Below are 20308 nucleotides of genomic sequence, written 5' to 3' on the forward strand. Positions count from 1 at the left end.
AGTGAGATATCAGTTCGCCAGCAGCCTTCCCCCTCCAGCCTCCCTCCGCCTCCTCCCGCAGCCCGTTCCCCAGCGCGTAGCCCCGCCAGCCCAGCGGCGGCGGTATGAAGCTCGAGGGGGTCATGAAGAACCTGCAGAAGCAACAGGCAGCACAGCCGGCCCTGGAGGAGAACGAGAAAGACCCTCCGCTCCATGGTGGAGTCCCAAATACCCCAACAAGCCCCTGTTGCTGTGATTGGCTAGCTATGTGCTTGCTAACCCAGATTTTAGGCGCTCACAGACACACATTTTTAAGGAATCCTTCAATTAAATATCGACAGTAACAGGCAATGGTCAAAATTAGTTATTTCAACCAGAATTATAATGAAATAATATTGTCTACTGCAGCTTTAAGTACATAAAATTTTACTCAAGTGGGACATTCCTGTAACCTTAAAACTCTGCATCCTTTAATTCCAGCCAATATTAGTAACATATAATATTGGAAAACTTGCTGATTACAGTTGCAGTAAGTAGTTATACTATCTGATGAGTATATTTTGGAAAGAGGCCAACAAATATGCATATTTTGGGGGAAAATACAAAAATTTGGAGAAACTTAAATATTTCTACTGTTAAGCTGATGATACTGTAGCTGATATTGTATACTGATGTTAAAAAAAAACCTTAAAAATTTGACAATTCCTATGTTAAAAACAACAACAGAATTCACTGTTTACTCATTATTCATGTTTGGAAAAGCTTCTGACAAAGCATTAAGACCATCATGGGACAGTTAAACTCTCCACTGAAACCCAGACTAATGAAAATCCTGCAAGGTTAGCAGCTATTTTAATTAGTATAATGGAGACTCTGGGATACACTGCTCCCTGCTTCTAATTATTTTTTTTTTTATTTTTTTTAGCATTTCTCTGCTTTGGTGTCTGCAGTGATACCCAGTACCCAGTGATAAACCTCTCTTTTATAAAGATCTAACCAAATCACAAAGATGATTTGTAAAGCTCTAAACCTCAAACTGTCGACACAGATACAGTATTTAATAACTTCAGTTTATTCTTATTATTTAAATCCAATGCTTTGACTCTCATATTCACATTTCTTCTACCAATAACCCGTGATCTGTTTCATTTTGTACTACATCAGGTGTAACAGTTTATTCCCAAAACGGGAGCTATCTCATTTTGAAATCTTTGAGTATTCATTTTTTTTGGCAGCTTCTCCTGCATGATTCATGAAAGGCCGGTAGAGGGCTAATTGTTCAAATTAATTTGCGTAAACGACTAAGCAAGAGATAACAGAATTACATCTGCACTTCCCTGGCACGAGTTCAACAGTGACGGGCCTCGACAGGCAGCTGCATCAAGACGGCATCCTTGCCAGAAATTAAAAGCCACAAAACATTAATTAATAGACTTTTTGTTACGTTAATCTGCAACCAAAAAAGGTTTAAGGAGAGCAGGGTGGGTGTTGGGAGACACAGCACAGAAATAGGCGGTGAGAATAATTAGAATAAATTAGTTTGATGCAACATTTTGGAAAAAGGTTTTTTTTTTTTTTAAAAAAAAGTGGGAGAGGCACCAGTGTTGGAGTTAGCTGACAAGTCTATTAATCACCATGGTAATGGAGCCGTTACAGTTTGAGCACATTTGGCCTTCTGTCTGTAAGCGGTGGAGTCGGACGGAGGCGGGCCGTCCGTGCGAGAAGCCGTCTGGTCGAGGAACAACCAGGTCGAACCCCTTGGACTTCTGGGAGTGCGAAAAACAGAGCCAAGACAATGTAGGACCATCAATCTCTTTGGCTGCGGCTCCTCCTCCTCCTCCTCCTATTCTCAAATTGAAGGAGCGGCCCATACTTTGCACTTGTCAATTTGGAGCTTTATCTACACGCTAGAGGCTAATGAGCCATCTCAAACTCTTGATGGCCAGGATGTAAATGATCTTAACTAGCTCTCTGTCTGCTGTCACGAGTTATAGGGCCATGATGGGGAGGAGGAAAGAGAGGGAGACGTTGCTGGATCCTCCGACAATCTCGTGCGAGTTGCTCTCCTCTTCCTGTTTTTTTTTGGGGGGGCAGGGGGGGAAATTTAGGTGATTTGTTTCTGTCTAAGGTTAGAACGAGAAACCGACACTCCTAGAGTTACTGGTCTCATTCCTGCAGAGGTGATTTGTGCCTAAAATCAACAACCTATACATTTGTCAAGCTCTGAGGTGCTTTGGTTAACCGCATCTATCTAATCGTCTCCATAGACCAAAAAAAACCTCATCAATGCAAACCCCAAACACAGTAAAACCTTGATCAAACACAGCACAAGCACAGGAAATGATATACAGGACATTCATCTTCAAGTTGACATCATGATGCAGCTGCAAAACATGGTGTCTTGTGTGATAATGCTTCAATAAAGCATATACATGCATCAACATAGTATATTATTATTTAGTGAAAATATATAGACTGAAATGGTTAAGAGCATCGTGAGTTTCCAGAGCATTTATATGATCAAATTGCATATTGTAAAGACAAGCGTGTGGTGTTATAAAACATCTTTTTTTATAGTTAGAGAGTAAAGGTGTTTACATTCAGGTGACTCAACACCGAATCGCCGTTTGCAAGTGCAAATGTGTGGGCTGCTTACAACGACGTAAACCTACATGAGTAGATATAAATGAATATGAATCATCATCTTCTGAACTTTTAACATCTTGCTTTCAGCCTACAGTTGTCTCCTTTTTTTTTTTTTTTTTTTTAGAAATATCACCTGCAGTTACACAAGCTTTGCTATAGCAAGTTACAACGATTTAAGTAACATATATACTTGTAGATGGACGGGATGGTGTACAAAACACAAAATATTAAGTTATAAGCTTTCCTAATGTTTGAAAATGCAAGTAAGCTGGTCAGAGCTGCACCGATTAGTGGATTAATATTAAATCAATCACTTTAAATTAGAAATTATCTTGATAATGAGTCATTTTTTAAGAAAAAAATGCCCAAATTCTCTGGTTCAAGCATCTCAAATGTTTATATTTTCTAGTAACTGAGCATCTTTGGGTTATTGACTGTAGTTTGGGAACAAACAAGACATTTTAGGTTGCATCTTGGGCTTTGGGAAACAGTGATTGACATTTTTTAATATTTCCTGACGTTTTATAGACCAAATGACTAATCGGTTAATCAACGTCCAGAGTAAGAAATCATAAGAACGTTGTAAACGAGACGGACCGCGCTGAGAAGAACAGAACATTTGAATTTACTTGAGCAATGTCTCTAATGAAGGCTAAAGCTCACTGAAGATGTGAAAAACCTCGGATGAATCACCTTTTCCAATCAGCCGGAGGAGATACAGTCCCCCCCCCCTACGGCGCTCAAACTCCTGCTTTCCCACAATCTTATAGGCAATGTAAACACGCCGCCAGGACGCCCGTTTCTCATCTGCTTCTTTTCCCGCCACCATTTCAAGGGATATTATTACCATAAATTATAGCTGTAATGCGAGGTGGGAGGCAGATAAAAAGTGGAGTCTAGGCGTCCATTTAGCTCTGGTAAACTTCCCCGTTGCTACTAGTTCATGATCACCCATGCAAACAGACTATTTTATGCTCGACTTGCCTGATGCATGAGAGGGAAAGCGCGCCGCCATTTTTTTTAATCCCTTTTCTTCCCTCCTCAAAGCCTGAAAGAGGAAATCGATGGGAGGACACGGAGAGGCCATTGGTTATGTTTGCTTTAGCGGGAAATGAGCTTGTGTCTGCACGCAGCACGACTCACCTGGGCCCCGTTCATCTCCGCTGTTACGGAGCCCCTGACGGCCCTGAATGCACCACCCACACTGGTAATATCAACTCTATCTACGCCTACACATATCTCCAGACAAAAGCAGGGATCTAACTGTCACAGCAGGTGTGTGCTTTGTAGTATATATATATATATAATCTCCTGCTGCTGTTACAAAGGTTTGTTGATCCAGATAGCATTATTTGCTGCTGATTTTGAGCCATAATATCTTCAAATTTATGCTAAAACATGGTTAAAAACTTCCTTTAAGACATTGATTTGCCATATATCAATAGATCAAATGGGAAAGCTGCTGATAAGTCAAACTGAATCACTTCTTTTTAGACCTATATTGCTGTATTTATTATATTTCTAAGACGTACTTTGTCATTTTTTTATGTGTAACAAGAGTTTTGCTTATGTTTACTATAAACAGCACTCACAAATTACAGCCGTATGTATAAATAAATCTTATGCTTTCACTTATTTGTAGATAAAGGCCATAAAAACTGCGACTGAACTTAATTAACGCTTCGTAATGTTGACACACCTGCCAATAAATGGACGTTTTCAGTGTGTTGTTCAGTCTTCTTCGTCATTTTCACTTCCAAGTGAGCAAGCGTATGAGTTTCATATTAGATTTCTCACATAAATAAAACTATAAATACAGGAAAAACTAATTAAAATGCTTTGTGTTTGTTTTGGTGTTGGAGCGTTTTCGATAATTCTTACAACTGACGGTGTTTGCTTTGTATTTTAGTGTTCACAGGTTTGTTTACCTCATATATGGATTTGTTTAAATGAGATATTAAACCTTTGCTGAATGTCAAGACAGTCACTGTAAAGACAACTAGATGTATGTATGTATAAGCTGCTCAAAACTCTGATCAACTCCTGGAAAATATTAATATTACTTTGGTTTCTTCATCATTTTTTATTCCATCTCTCCTCCCATCACCATTTTTCCACCGCTGACATCCAGACAGTTGGTGCTGCCATGTTGCTTACAGCCTCATTTTTCTTCTTCTTCTCTTATTCTTGCTAATATATTCAGCCTCCTCTTCTTCTTCTTCTTCTTCTTCTCCTGATACATATTCACTCTTGATTGTGGCTGCCAATTAGCCAGTGAGGCTGTGGCAGTTCATCCATCTGACTTAAAGGTTCCTTGCCACTAATTTTGACGGCCGGGGTCAAGTAGCAGAGGGACCCATTAATTGCAATAATGAAGTCTTCAGTGAGCGATCATCAATGACTTCAGAGTGCCATTAATTCTTTAAAGAAATCATCTCTTTATTTTTAATGTTTAGCTTTATCGTCCGGCCAGCTGCTGCAACATCTCATTTATCCGAGACTTAATAAACATTATGCATACATGATTTCTCTCTCTCTCTCTCTCTCTCTCTGCTTCTTCACTCCGATGTCGTTTGCTCTAATTTCTTTGCTGCGTACCGTTTCATTTGTTCTGATCTCTCTCTCCCTACTCGTGCCTCTTCTTCTCTTCTGCCTTCATTTTCATGCTCTCTTCTTTACCTCCCGTCATGTCTTTGCTCGGCCTCATGATCCCACTTTGGTTTCTTTCTATCATTTCCTTGATTTTTCTTTCCCTAATCTCAACTTTATCCCTTTTTTTCTCTTCATCCTCCTCACCTCTCTCTTTTTTCAAGCTTGTTGACATTACATATCTCATGTCTTCACGATGGTTTTGAGTTTTCCAAATAAAGGTTTAGGACTGAAATACATGAAACCCTCTCATTCTCTCAGGTCAGCAGGTAGCAGCCTGCTAATTGTTCCCAGAGTCCCATTTCAGAAGACTGGTTAAGCACTCATCATCATCCAACTTGCACTTCCAGCTTTAAATGTCTTTATTTCCATCTTTTTTTAATGGTTTCAATGCTTTTTTTATGTTTAATGTTTCAAATGAAAGATTATAACACACTCTGAATCGCCTTTGTGTGTGAAATATGCAGTAAAAATAAATGAACGTTACTCGCCCTTTTTCACATCCATCCACCTCTCCGACTTTTTGGAATCACTTTTTCTCCTTCTCCAACACTTTCCCTCCATCCTCTTTCTATCCTCCTTACCCTCTCCAAAGACTCTTCTCTCCCTCCTCTTCTTCTCTTCAAACCCTTCTACCTCACCCTCTGCTTTGACATTCCTCTTTCCCTCTCCTCCTCCTCTCATCTTCCTACTTTCTTCCCTTCCTCGTTCTATCTCTGAGCCCAGAGGATCAATCTGTGCACAATTTACTGACCATCGGGTCTTAACATTCATTCTGGTGCCAAACAGACAGCTTTCATAAAAACAGTAATAATAAATAAATGTGTAGGAACTCAACCCAACACACAGATGTAACTGCAGCCCTGCAGACAGTCAACGTGCATGAAAAGATTCAGTATCATTGGTGTATATTGATTTTCAATTGAATCGTATTGTTATAAATGTTCCATTTTTTAAAACTCAACTGGATTCAACTGATGGTGGTACGTTTCTGACTGGTTTATCAGCTTTAGTATCTGTCAGTTTGCCTAATCAATGGTTACCTTGGGAATGTAAACCGATTTCTTTCTTCAACATCTTTTTAAAAAGGCTAAATGTCTTTATTATTTAGGTCAAAGCAGAGCAAAGAGGTAATGGGCAAGTTAAGTCGATAAAGCTCTGACCCCTGACCTCCTGCTTGTAATGTTGGCGTTACAGTCGTCTTAATTTATTCCTAGAAAATATAACCCCATCAACGCTTCACTAAACATATCAATCTTTGTATTTTACTGAAAACATCTTGAGTTTCAGTTTGGGTTTTTTTGCAAAACTGGACTAAGATATTTAAATTCATGAGCGACAAGGTTTGTTTTTTGTTGTCCATCATCAAAATATCTCAAAAAGTAATCAATAAAATGTGTTTGACTGAACAATTCCTGCACCATGAATCTATTTCAAACAAAATATCACTTAATCTGATTAAAATATTCATTCACCTACAGCATCCGTGCATCAACCCATCAGTCATCTCATCCGTTCATACATCAATCTATCCTGTGCGGTAACAAGCTGCGGTACAGTTTGCAGCCATTACTCACGGTGACAGTGAAGAAGTGACTGCCAATAATCCCAACAGTGAATACACGTCAAAGACAACTTACGCCGACCTCTCTGTGACGCCGCTGGATTTCAGACATGAAAGATAGACTTGATTCACCCCCCCCCCCCCCCCCTTTCTGACAGCGAGCGTAAAGCCTCCGCGCTTTCGTTGGACGTGGCCCGAGTCAAATTGTTCATTTTACCTCTAATCGTGTCATTTATCAAAATGCTGCTCAGCCGCGTCAGTAAGTGCAGTTATGCTAACTAGATCTGAGCGAGGCCACGGAGAGGACTAACCATCATTCAGCTTTTTGGAGGTTTAAAACAGATGTTAGCCGAAGCAGGTACCGAGCAGATGTTTTCAGTGCTAGTTGGAGGTTTAACATGTCATATTTAACAAACGTTTAGTGGAGGAAAGCAGGTTTTAGCTTCATTTTTAGGATCAAGCACAGTAATACGCTGACTGTAGAGTCGCTCAACCACAAGATCAGACCTTGACCTCTGACCTTTCTGTTAGGGGGAGGGAGACAGCAGGCAGAAGGACAGATTTCTGCTCAAGAAAGCAGGAAAGAGTCGTAGATTTAGTATTTATACTCTATATAGCGGTACATTCAGCTCTGTGTGAAATTATTACTTGTTATTTCTTTTCTTATCATGAATAAAACTGCTCAGCTGCTCCATTTCCTGCTACAAAATCTAAACAAATGATTGATTCATTGATTTTTTTATACATCTTTAAGACATACAAGATATTTTCCGGATGAACTGATTCATTTTTCAGGATGCCGAAGTACAAAACATGAAGCTGAGTACATGCTTAAAACTCTGTCTCGCTTTGAGGCCACTGTGAGGCGGTTTGTCTGCTACAGGGTTGGCAGTTCGATACCCGACTCCTCCTGTTTATGTGTCAAAATGTCAATAAGCAAGATACTGAACCCTAAGTTGCTCCTGATGGGAATGAGAGTCAAAAATTGTAAAGCCCTTTGTCCATTAAGGTAGAAAAATGCAATATTAGTGCAGTAGATTTACCATTTTAATACTTAAAGTTAATATTGAGGTGTTTTGAGGTGCTGGTTTTATTAAGCATCACTCAGTATCCAGTTATATCTTTGAGAGCAGCTTCATTGTGTCTGAGCAGATTTGATGTTATCTGGACCTTTGATTAAAAGCTTTGACAGGTATTTAAGTTGTTGTTTGACAGCTTATTTCATCCGTCAGGTCCTACATGATCGAATTTATTTTAATGATGCTTGTTTGTGTTAATGAACTGATGTTTTTATTTACTTTTCTCACATCGGCAGCCACCAACCGCAGCCTCTTAACCTTTAGGATAACAAAAAAAAACCTTTTTCATACCGACATCCAAAAGCTGCTCAGTCATACCGCACAGTCGCCATCGCCAGGAAACTCTTTTTAATTATCAGATGCAACGCCGCCACTCGAGCAGCTGGGTTATGAGACTGTATCCTCCTATTTGGATTTTATTGAGACGGTATCAACTCGGGGCAGATCACCACCACAACACAAACACCGGTCAATTTACCCATTTTGCATCCAATTCTCGCTGATGATTATGAGCCGCTTTGCCTCGGTTGATGGAGAGATTAATCTTGCTTTGATAGAAATATGTCAGTTTCTGCTGGGCTGTGATGGATGTGATTTATCATTCCGGACAAATCTATGCCTGAACGTCCCTCCTCCTGACAGCTCTATTGTGGCAAGAATGTCCCAAAATGTCACCTGTTGTACGCCCAGTGACCTTCTAATTTTCTAATTCAATTTCGAGATCTCCCCCCCCCCGCCCCCCCCCTTCCCCTCCTCCCTCCCGGCTCGTCCACTCATATCATGAAGCAGTAATAACAATTACACACCGTGACTGGCTCCAAAACCTGCAATTCCACCACTTTAAATCAAAACCCAAGTAGTCTTTTATTAAGCTGCCCGGTTAAATCAATCTAAATCTAAGCATAATAACTCTCTAATCAGGTGCTGGGGAGAATAATAGGTTGTCACGCTCGAGGAAAAATAGGCAATCATGGAATGTTTTCTTTAATTAGGCCGGCTAAAGTAGAAGGGCACGGCAGGAGAGCGGGACACATTCATCATAGCCAAGGTGGGAAATTACTTCAATTACTCAGGAAGGGGAGAGTGAACAGAATTACAGAAGTCAGAGAAGCAGAAGAGAGGAGACCGTGATCTGCAAGGAAGTCCAAATGACATCGGTGGTATGGGGGGAGGGGGGGGGAGGAGGGGGGTTGGGGGGGAGGAAGAGGAGGCAAGGAGTGAGGTAGGAAGGGAAGGAGGATGGAGGAAAGGTGGAAAAATGGTTAAAAGAAAGTGGAGAAATTAGTGTGCAAGAAGAGAAGGATCAAAGTGTCGTCAGCTCTGTTATTATTCATTTATTTTGTTTTCATCAATCATGTTTGTTATGTTGTCTTTTATTTTGCTGTTTCTGGGCAAAGTTTGCTTTTTGGTTTTCATCTTTTATCCAATTTTATGGTTTGGTTAAAAAAAAAAAAAAAAATTCAAAAAAGATCCACTTACTAACTTTTCCTGGAGCTTTCCACTTAATTTTACGGTTTCCACTTTAATAAAAAAGCTTTATTTTTTATGCTGTTAGTATTTAAAAAGAGGAAGATGAGAAAGAAAAGATACAAAAAGTTGAGGGATGAATGCAGGTAACTTTTTTTTTTTTTTTAAATCAATGACAGAAGGGCAGGAAGATGGCAGCAAATGTGAAAGAATAACAGATGGTGGGAAGAGAAGGATGAAAAAGGAGGCGAGAGGAAGGAAAAAATGCTGAACAGGAGAAAGAAGGAAAGTTGGAAAGAAGAAGAAAGACACTAAAAATGATGAGCGAGGGGATAAGCGGAAAGAAGAATGAAAGGAAGGAGGGAAAAGGAGAGAAAACTGGAGTTACAAAGATTTAAGATTGTGGAGAAGAGTTTCAAATTTCAAGTCTACCAATTAAACTTCTAAGCGAAGTGATAAAAGGAGGTGGAGAGAAGGGAGGAAGGCCAGCGAAACCTCTCAGATGGCCAGTCGCCTCTCGCCACGTGCTGTAAAACAATCCTCCATCACTCATCCTAAAAACTGGACCCCTACCTACACGTCCGACCAACCCTCCTCCCAGCGTCTGTCTGTCAGCTTTCCCAGAATGCAACGAGAGAGAACGACCGTAGCGAGCGCCCCGGCTGTAATTCCTCCCCGAGACGACGAGATAAACGGCCTCTTACTGTAACCGGATCTGTTGATTCGGACGAGGCTTTGGCAGGTGGTGGATCCGGTTTGTTGGGTGACTGAAGACCTGCCAGCTGGGCCGGCGGCCAGATAAACACACAGATTATGACTTTTGATAACTGCGACGCTTCCAGGCTGGCTCCACCGCTCGCTTCAGATGAAGTAGTTGGCGTGACGGTGACGAGGATCAAAGCACTTTCACTCTTCCACCACTATCCGTTTATTAGGTACTTTGACAAATTAACAGCCGAAACCAAATGTGTCTGAGTGAATTTTACAAGGAGGAAAGCAGCCTGTGTTCCTCTGATAGCACGTGAACGCTCCACTGCCATTTTTCACAACGTTCCTTTAAGATACAACAATTAGTCGATTAATCAATTAGTTGATTGACAGAAAATTGACTACTGGTTTTAGCTTTTCAAATATGAAAGTATTGCTTCTTCTTGTCTTACCAGTAATCTGAATTTCTTCAGTTTCTGAGACAAAATAAATGTTCCTCCATCATCTGACTGTAATGACAAACAGAAGGAGCTTTTTCAAGTTTTCCCCCCATTAAATCTACTTTTCTTCATAAAAGAGAAGATTAAAAATCATTATACTCAAACAAATATACAGTAAAAATTAGTAGCATGATCCGTACGGATGTGAACCGCAGATTAAATGCAAAATGCGCCGTCTCATTGGAGACAAAGTAAACAAACTGCTGTAAGTACAAGTCGTGGACAGACAGCGTGTCGCTAACAGAGATTTTGAAGAGCAACAATCAAACCAGCATCTAACAGGTCCGATGTGACATCTGCAGGTACGTTTACCTGCTGTTTGATGTGCTGCAGCTGAGCAGCTGATTAGCTACGTAGATGCTAACTGACGTTAGCGGTGAATGTTAGCTTGGTGGTTCGTTCAACAAGCTGCAGGACGAGATGTGTGTTCATGTTTGTAAGTTATCATCAGGTTTTGATGATGTGGAAACATTCATTCATTCATTCATTCATTCATTCATTCATTCATTCATTCATTCATCACCATGTTTAAAGGAGGAAGGTATCATGTCACATATTGCAATTTAATTTAACAATTGAGTATTGAATATTTTATGTATTTTAAGATTTTATTTAAACATTGGACACCTTTAAGACTCTGGGCAAAGTTCTTTGCTTTATGTGTTTTACAGAATAAATGGAAAGCAAACTTATATTTGTTATAGTTTTGTTTTGGGTTTTTTTGGCTGATCCAAATTGATCCAACCTGTGACTCAAAACCGTGATATGATCTGAACCGTGAGTTTTGTGATCCGTTGCATCCCTTTTAAAATCATATGTCCTCCAAAGTGAGGAGGTGTGACGGGTCAAAATAAGAAAAACCAAAAGAAAAACAATAACTGAACAAACACATTCTGCCTGCAGGAAACGTTTTTGACCTCAAATCTCACTAAAACTGTTCACCTGTCATTTACTTTCACTACAAACATGCAGCTCATAAAGTATTAAGACAAACAAACACTGAAATACTTATAATTGAATCATCGTGGCTGTGGTTGTCTAATGAGTTGTTTGCCAACAGCAGCAAAAAGAGAAATCAAAATCCACACAACATCTGATCATTGATAAGATTATCATGTAACTCACATGTACTGCAGGTGACACGTTTGGTCCACAGACCTCATCCATCACATCTGTCCAACAGCAGCCGCGTAGCTCCAATCCTTCAAATGAAAACGTCAGTTTAATACCTATGAAGTATATTATTTCAAATCTGAACAGCATATTTTAATGTTTCACCACTAAAAGGTTCAGATCCAGGTTCAGGTTTAGGTTTTAGCAACTGTTTTGATAATCGATTAATCGTTAAAGTCATTTTTAAAAGTAGAAAACGTCAAATATTTCATGTAATTTGTGAAGATTTCCTGCTATTCTTTGTCTTGTGTGATGTTTAATTCAATATATTTGGATTTTGGACTGTTGGTTGAACAAAACAGGAAGTATTATTACATCACTTTGGACTTTTCACACATTTTACAGACCAAACGATTGGTTGCAGCCACAGATTCACAGTTAAAATATGTTCTAAAAAGTGTCAAAAATATGTTTTAAATCTTCAATGAAGATGTAAACAAAAGCAAGAATACTGTGAATGACCGACAGCTCCTGAATGCACCTCGGGAAACAAGCTTTAACTCCAACCCTCATCGAGAAGAGTCGCAGCAGCGGAGGACGAGCTGTGATAGCGGAAGACGGAGGAGGCTCCGTCAGTATCGCAGCCAGGTGGTAATCAGGCAGGGATCTGTGTTTGCACCGTGGCCGATCAATAAAAGGATTGCAGTGTATTCACATCTTACAACTGTGCAGTATTATCAGGTCGGAGCGATCCATCACGACTTGATAGGCGTTCGATGGCCGAGCAGTGGAGGAAGTATAACGCAGCTCCTGACTTCTCAAAGGATCTCGATGCTGGACGAGTTTGGACGGAAAACAGGTCGACCGCCTCGGAATTTCAAGCCAGATGTGCACAAAACTTAAAAATCTCCGTTAGGGCTGCAACTAACGATTATTATCAATATCGTTTAATCTGTTGAATAGTTTCTCCATTAATCGATTAGTCGTTTGGGATATAAAATGTCAGAAAATGGTGAAAAATCTCTGAGAATTTTAGTATATTTTCTTGAAAAATGACTCGAAATGATTAACAGACTATCAAAACAGTTGTTGATTAACTTTCTGTCAATCGACTAATTGATTAATTGAACTGAATCGACTTATTCTTATCTAAAAGTCCAGTAAAATCATTTTAACTTGTGTTTATTTTCCCTCGTTTCTACTACAAAACGCTGCCGTTGCATCAAGATAAAGATGCTGTTTTGTAGAAAATCCTTCACATAAATTGATTTCTCTCGGAAACAGTTTGAAATATTCTCACTGCACTGACAGATTTGGAAAATAGACGATAAAATTTAGGAATAAATTTTAGAATAGAAATGACTCAGTGAAGGTAACAGTTATTTGGGTGCTTAAAAAAAAGAGCATTGAAGAAAACTGTAACACTTATCTTGTGCTTTTAAAGTAAGATTTATCTTCTTTCTTTTCATCTTTTTCTCTCCTTCCTCCTTTAATTTCTCCCTCCTTTTACTCCCCTCCTCTTTCTTTCCTTGCTTCTTCTCCTTAATTTCCTCCTTTCTTACTTTTTTACTCTTCTATTGTTCCTCTCCACCTCATCTTCTCCTTCCACTTCCTTTTTGTCTATCATTTCTCTCTCATTTCTATTCTTTTCCTCTCCCTCTTTTCATTAATTCTTCTCTTCTCCTTCCTGTCTTTTCTCTTCTCACTCTTTCCTCCTCATTTTGTTTCCCTCCTTCATCTTCTTCTTTTTTTTTTTTTAATCTACCTCCCTCCTCTCCCTCTCTCTCTCTTTCTGCATGACTGAACAGAGAGCTCCATCATCATCGCAGGGCCAGCCCGAATTTTTGTTATAAAGGCAATAAATCATTTCAGCTTTCATCTATTGTTATTGATGAATGACCAATTATTTGTCATCTAATACGCTGAAAAACGATGACCCAGGGAGACGGATCAACTTCTTTGTTTTTTCCCTCCCGCGCTGCCTGATGTGACACAGGACAGCAGTGATGGATTGTATCCTTAAACTGTTATTACATGTATAATGTGGCGCTCAAATCCGACATCTCACTTAGTCCGCGTTCCTCCTCCCTAAACAAATAGATATCAGTTGCGTTGTAGAATAACAGAAGAGAAGATGATGATATTCTGCAGCCTGCGTGATCAAGAAGTCAGAGTTATGGAAAGATGAATTGAGGTCAGTCGGGGTGAGACGTGCAGACGTGTGCTACAACAGTGTAGAGTATTTATAATATCTTTTTAAAAAAAAGTTGAATTAAACCAACTTCATGATGTGTCAGCTGCCTGCAGATGAGTTTGGCTGCATGACGCTGCAAAGATCACAATATAAGACACACAAAGTGTCCAGCTGATGAGTTCACACCGTGTGACAACAACAATCCTGTAAGTTTATTGCATGTCATATTGCGCAAGAGGCCTCTAATAAAATCTTGGTCACAATCTGTGTCAGACTGTATAATATTGATTTGAAGCTGTCAGATTGTGTGATGAATAGCCTACCTGGTGAATCATAGCGCTACAATGTAAAAAGACAAAAGTATATGAGAGCAGAGGTTTGTTATTTATCTGCTGCTGATGTTTAAAAATGCAGCAAAGTCACAGAAACTGATTTTTCGTTTCACCTCCATTGTTTTGGTTATTGTGTGCCGTGGAGGTTTGAAAGTACGAGTAAAGCTTCACTTATGAAATATCATGCCGGCCATCGTATTCTGTTTCATTTAACGTCTTATTCTTATTGATTTGTTTGTAGATGTGGGTTGGATCTTTTGTCTCAGACTGTCTTTGGTCTCCAAAGCTGCAAACTGGTCATCATTGGGCAAGTCTCACAGTGAGATTTAGGACGTTATTTTGGATTGATGAGCAAAGATTTCACCACATTTCTCTCATGATTGTCAACTTCTATCTCAGACTTTTAGTCAATGAGATGACAGCACCTTGAGTGCATGGCAGTAGCATTAAACGCAGGTGTAATTCACGTCATTAGATGGAGATTCTTAGTTTGGGTTTCTTTGTTGTGACTGAGCTGCATTCGTTCCATACTGACTGTTAAAACAACTTGACAGTTTTAGGGAAATCAACTATTTTGAATTATTTGCAAAATCTACAAAAAGTGCAGTGATCTTCTGTTAAACTTGCAGCTTTTTCACACTTAAGTGCATACACACAATGAAAAACCAACAAACACAATTATATGCTGTGAAAAATGTCCCTTTTTTCCCATTTTATGTAAAAAGAAATGATCATTTCTAATATTTGACTGCATTTGAAAAAAAAAAATCTCTGCACACCTGAATATGAGACAGGTGTGTTGGAGGAAGGTGTCTCGCTTACTGCTAAAATATTTATTAGATCACAACATTTTAGTCTATCCGACCTTCATCAGGTATATGGGCAGCATCACAACACTTCCATACATATATTATATATATACATATATACACACATAGCCCAACCATCCAATCAGAGGACTACAGAGATTGGTAGGAAGTAGCATTTAAAAGATTAGAAAGATACAAAATGACACAATATAACGATGCAAATAATAAATATTTCAGCAGTTAGTGAGACAGTGTGTGGAAGTTCCTCTCATTAACACTTGACTGCAGAAATTTCCTTCACAATTCAATCTTTTTAGTGTTTATGATTATTTTAATTTTAATATAATTTGCTAAAACTGTGGATTTGTTTGCAATTTGTCAGATTGTGTTGCTTACCCTAATGGATATCTGTATTTTTCTTCCATAAATTTGTTTAGTTTTAGTTATTTAGTGGTAATTAGAGGACAGTTTACAACTTCATTTTCACAGTAACACAACAGTAACTGAGTGAACGTGTCAGCGGCTCTGTGGTTTACCTGTTCAGGGTCCTGCTGTGGGGTTAAATAGGGTTTGTGTACCGGAGCGAGGTCGCAACACATCAGATCTCACTTTCACCACAATATAACTGCAAAAAGAAAAAGAGAGACGGATAGAGAGATTAAGTTCCCATCCGAGACACTCAATCACTTTTTCTCCACATCCCATCAATCACTGGCCCGGTCATGAGCGTTTTATACACAAGATGTTTCTACTCAGCCTTCAGTTACCAAAGAGATCAAATATCCAACCACTGAAAAATACAATGACAATATTGTAGAATATCTAGTACGAGTCAATTAGATAATTCAATACTATCAATAACAACAATAACATTTAGAAAAAGCTACGGTGAATAGCAGAACAAACCTTTAATCCTGTTAGAATTACATGTATTTTGACTCCTATGACTTTGTTTATTGATTAGTCGATTAGTTGCTGCTTTGATGTGTCATATGAAACATTAAAATGTTAATACATCTTCTTGAGCTGTGGTAAATTATAATATGCATATAACTCAAACGATAAAGAAAATATTGTTAGTTGCAGCCCTATCAGTTTGTTGTTTGTTGTCCAACATACTGCATTTAACATTAATATAATATATCCATGGGTACCCCAACAGCTACATTACTGTATATCTGTATTTTATGCCTGTATAATCAAGTTTAGTGATGGAAAATTTAAGCTTTTAAGTAATTTTAAGTATTTTTTCTTTGTTTCTGTCACAATTTAGACCTGTAGAAAATTAAAAATTACAACAATGACTCCAGTTTTTGTCATTTTTATCGACTGCAGTAGTGAACAGCAACTAAGTACTTACCCAAATAACGTGACTGTGTTACAGAACAGATTTAAGGTATCTACATAAACTGTAAAATAGACTAAAAAAATAATAATGGACGTAGCCACCGTGACGCCTTCCATTGGTTTTTGACTTTTGAAGCCTGGCATTTGGCATTTTGATCGTCGCCATCTTGGATTTTTGGGGCCAGAAGTGACCATCATATTTGGACGAGGGGCTGAAGCTAACCCTAAAGCTAGCTGCTAGCTGCTAGCTTGGTTAGCACGGTGCATGGTTACAGTCTATGGTTAACTGTGCTAATGCTAATGCTAACGTTCGCTAGCGAAAAACAGCCTTAAAACCATTAAAACAAAGTGTACTTACCGGAAAAACTGAACATCTGAGGGTCTTTTAGTACAATCAAACGCTGAGCAAGATTGTATTACGCGAACAAAATGATACAGTTAGCTTTCATGAACTGAAAACACACTGACATAGCGACGGCTACGCCTATACTCCTGTATAGGCGCCAATCACAACGTAGCCGCGCCCTAAAGCATACCCTGCTTTATCGTCTATTTTTACTCTAAATGGGGCCATAATTTACAAAATGAACATCATGTTGCATTGAAGAAGACTTGAAACAAGCGATTACGACCATAAACTCATTAGGAAAGTGTTTACTGAGGTAATAAATCAAGTGAGAAGTAGGGTCATTTTCTCATATACTTCTACACAATCAGACTTCTTTTATGTGCCATTAGAGAGAATGCAGGTTTAAATCACTTCCGCATTGGCTTCACATTTCAAACCCAGAAATACCTGCTTTGGCTTCAGAGGATTGGATCACAACCTGTCATCACCCTGACCACTGACCAATCAGATCACTGGAAAAAAAAAATCATTCCTGCAGGATCCTGACATGGACAAAAGTCCTGAGTTTACAGTAAAATGACAAGTAAAAAAGAGAAATATATATTTTTATAGATCAGTAGAGCATTTTATTGCTCCAGGTAGGGCTGGGCAATATATCGATATTATATCAATATCGTGAGATGAGAAGATATTGTCTTAGATTTTGGATATTGTAATATCACGATATGACATAAGTGTTGTCTTTTCCAGGTTTTAAAGGCTGCATGCAAGTTTATTATATCCCAGAGTGACAGCCAACAGTATAACAAGCTCAGAATAACACGAGTCAACTGTGTGATGATAACTGGAAATAAAAATAAAAGATTGTCTTTTATTAGAAAAAATTATCCACACGCTGTTAATTGGCTCCCATGGTGATTATAAATGAATCAGTCATTAACTACTTTTCCACTCAGTAGCAGAAACAATCTGGCATCACTTTTAAGCTTTTTTTATGTGGCATATTCAGAATTATTTCTTCATCATCCAACTAAATAGCAAAAAAAATACTCCCTCTATACTTAAGTCAGAGGGGAATTCAGCTATATTGGGACAGTTTTGTAACTTTTCTCTCTAATCTTGTGATCGTGTTCCTGTCATCAATTTTTTTTTTTTTTTAAAAAAACAACCCAACATATGATACCTTTCTGAATTCTTCAACATGTCTATTCTCTTTTTGTGAATAAATGAAGTGTGTATCATATTTTTACACAACATGACTCACCATTTTGTTGTAGATGACACAAAACTATTTTTCAGTGACATGTTTAGCCCTTGCTGTCAATACTACTGACGTGTTTCTAAGAATATTTTAAACTGATTTCTTGGTTGTTGTTTTTTTACCTTAAATATAAGGTTAAGGTCTAAGGTCTAAGGTTACTTGATATTATGTATTAGCTCCCTGTTTTCCCACTCTGCCATTTTATTCCACAATAGGCCTTAAATTCATCATGAATAGAGGTTAAATCATTGATTAAACACAGTGATCAGGAGTTCTGTCGGCTACACCTGCATCAGCAGGCACCGACATCGCTGCTTGGTTAGACTAAATTCCTTGTTACTTGCACACTTAACATATTAAACAACATTTGGATTAAGCTTTATTCTTCACCATTGTCACAGGAAATTAATGGGACAGGCTAATTAACCAAATTATAAGGTCTACTATTACACACAATTTGAGGGATTAGCATCAATTCATAAATCATTAAAAAGAATTAACTTACTGTATCTACTTAAAAGTTGACTGTAGGCTACATGTATGTGGTTCTGTGTTGAAATAGATGTGAAATCCTTCTTTTTATCAGGTTATATGAAAACACTAGTGCTACATTTCAAAAGCCTTTTAACATTGTCCCAGTTTACCTGAAAGATGTCGTCCCTAACACCAAGAAATGTCCTAATATTAAGAAAATGTAAACATAATTTCAAAACAACATAGAGAAACAAAACAAAATTTATAAAAATGCATAAAAACTTGTGATAAAATGACTCTGATGGGTGGGGGTAGTTTAATTAATTAAAAACATTATTTTATTAAAAAATTAATTAAAAATAAAGACTTATGTAACCATCTATTGGCCATGTTGACCCTGCTAATCTGTTTTTATAACCATCTTTTAGTGTTTTAAGGTGATTTTCCACCATAAATGTCATAGTTTAGGTTTTCTTTCCATCATGACAACACAGGACACCGACTAAACATTCACATTTGATCCCTAAATATGATGTTTATGAGGAATTGCTGTAATTATTTTAACTGAAATGAAAACATCACATCTAGAAAAGTGATATTTGTGCAAGTTGAAGTCATTGTTGAAGATCTGAGTGTAACTACTGCTGTTCCTATGAGGTTATAGACATTTTTGGAGCTATTTAACCCCCATTATGTTTCACTAGTTTGACATTAAAAACCCCAAATGAAGCAGATGTAACAAACACAAATTTAATCTTATATCTCTAATATCTCAGTCTGATTTTTCAAGTTTTAAATATCATTTTCACCCACAATCAGCTGCTATGTAATATTTAATTTGACCACTGGGTGCCAGTATTTGATGACACAGATCCAGTTTGGCTTATGCAATACTTTGAAATATACTGGGTGCGAATAAAAGGATGTAGTAAAACTATGAAAATGTGCTCATGCTGCTATTTTATCAACTATGACATTAGTTTTTATTATTTATTATCAGTAAATGTTACAGTGGAAGTGTCTGAGATGAAGTATGTAGTGATTTTATGTGTATTTGGTGTTTTTGGTGCAGTTGAAATATTCAACCATCAGAGGTCAGTGTTTGACTAAACATTGCACCACAGATACAGTGAACAATAAGTACAGCAGGCCTACTGTACAGGCTTTTGTGTGTTTGTGTTAAGCCTAATTAAAAGCTTGGAAAGCATTAATTCTACTTTTAGACATTTGATAAAATAAATGAACTGTTAAAAAGGAACATTTGAAATTGATCATTCAGTATACAGTACAGTATGTCTTCATCATATCATGGTCTAACAGGCTGTTTGTCATATCAAGGTCTAACAGGCTGTTAAAGTGTTTACATAAGCAGAGAAATATCTGAACAGTTTCCTTCCAAATTGAATTATCTACCATTCATATTCAGCCTTCAAACCTTTATTTTTCATGGACAAAACAGCGGAAAAGTCTGCCAACAGTTAGAGTGAGATCATTTTATCCTCTTGTTCCTGGAGCAGTTTCACTCGGTCAGGGATTTTTTTTTTCCAACAGATTAATGTAGAAATGGATTTCAGTTTTTCATGAAACCACACAAATTACTGACAAAGCTGACAAAGTGAGACCGTGTCCCACATTCGGCAGATTTTCTCACTTGTTTTGAGGAAATTTGGAAACCCACAATGTGAAACCCAAATTTCTCCAAAAAATATGTGGTTCAGATAAACAATAACATAGATAATTTGATGTAAAACGAGCCCGATCTTAGACACAGATGCTTCTTTTGAGTTTAAACAAGATAATTTGAGGAAGTAACATGTAAAAGTTGAAGATTTTGCTT

At 38.1% G+C, this 20308-nt stretch overlaps 1 long non-coding RNA gene across 6 annotated transcripts in view; it reads right to left on the reverse strand.

The window, feature by feature from the left end:
- The window catches only part of LOC121891896, a 363049-nt gene extending 346069 nt beyond the window's left edge, over positions 1 to 16980 (reverse strand). For all 6 annotated transcript variants that reach the window (XR_006094221.1, XR_006094218.1, XR_006094217.1 and 3 more), the window contains exons 1-3: positions 16746 to 16980; positions 15577 to 15665; positions 11718 to 11794 (exon numbers count right to left, since the gene is read on the reverse strand). This is a non-coding gene — a long non-coding RNA (uncharacterized LOC121891896). The remainder of the gene's footprint in view (positions 1 to 11717; positions 11795 to 15576; positions 15666 to 16745) is intronic.
- Between the last annotated feature and the right edge of the window lie 3328 nt (positions 16981 to 20308).

Source organism: Thunnus maccoyii, chromosome 24 (genome assembly GCF_910596095.1).
Source record: "Thunnus maccoyii chromosome 24, fThuMac1.1, whole genome shotgun sequence".
Taxonomy (NCBI): Eukaryota; Metazoa; Chordata; class Actinopteri; order Scombriformes; family Scombridae; genus Thunnus; species Thunnus maccoyii.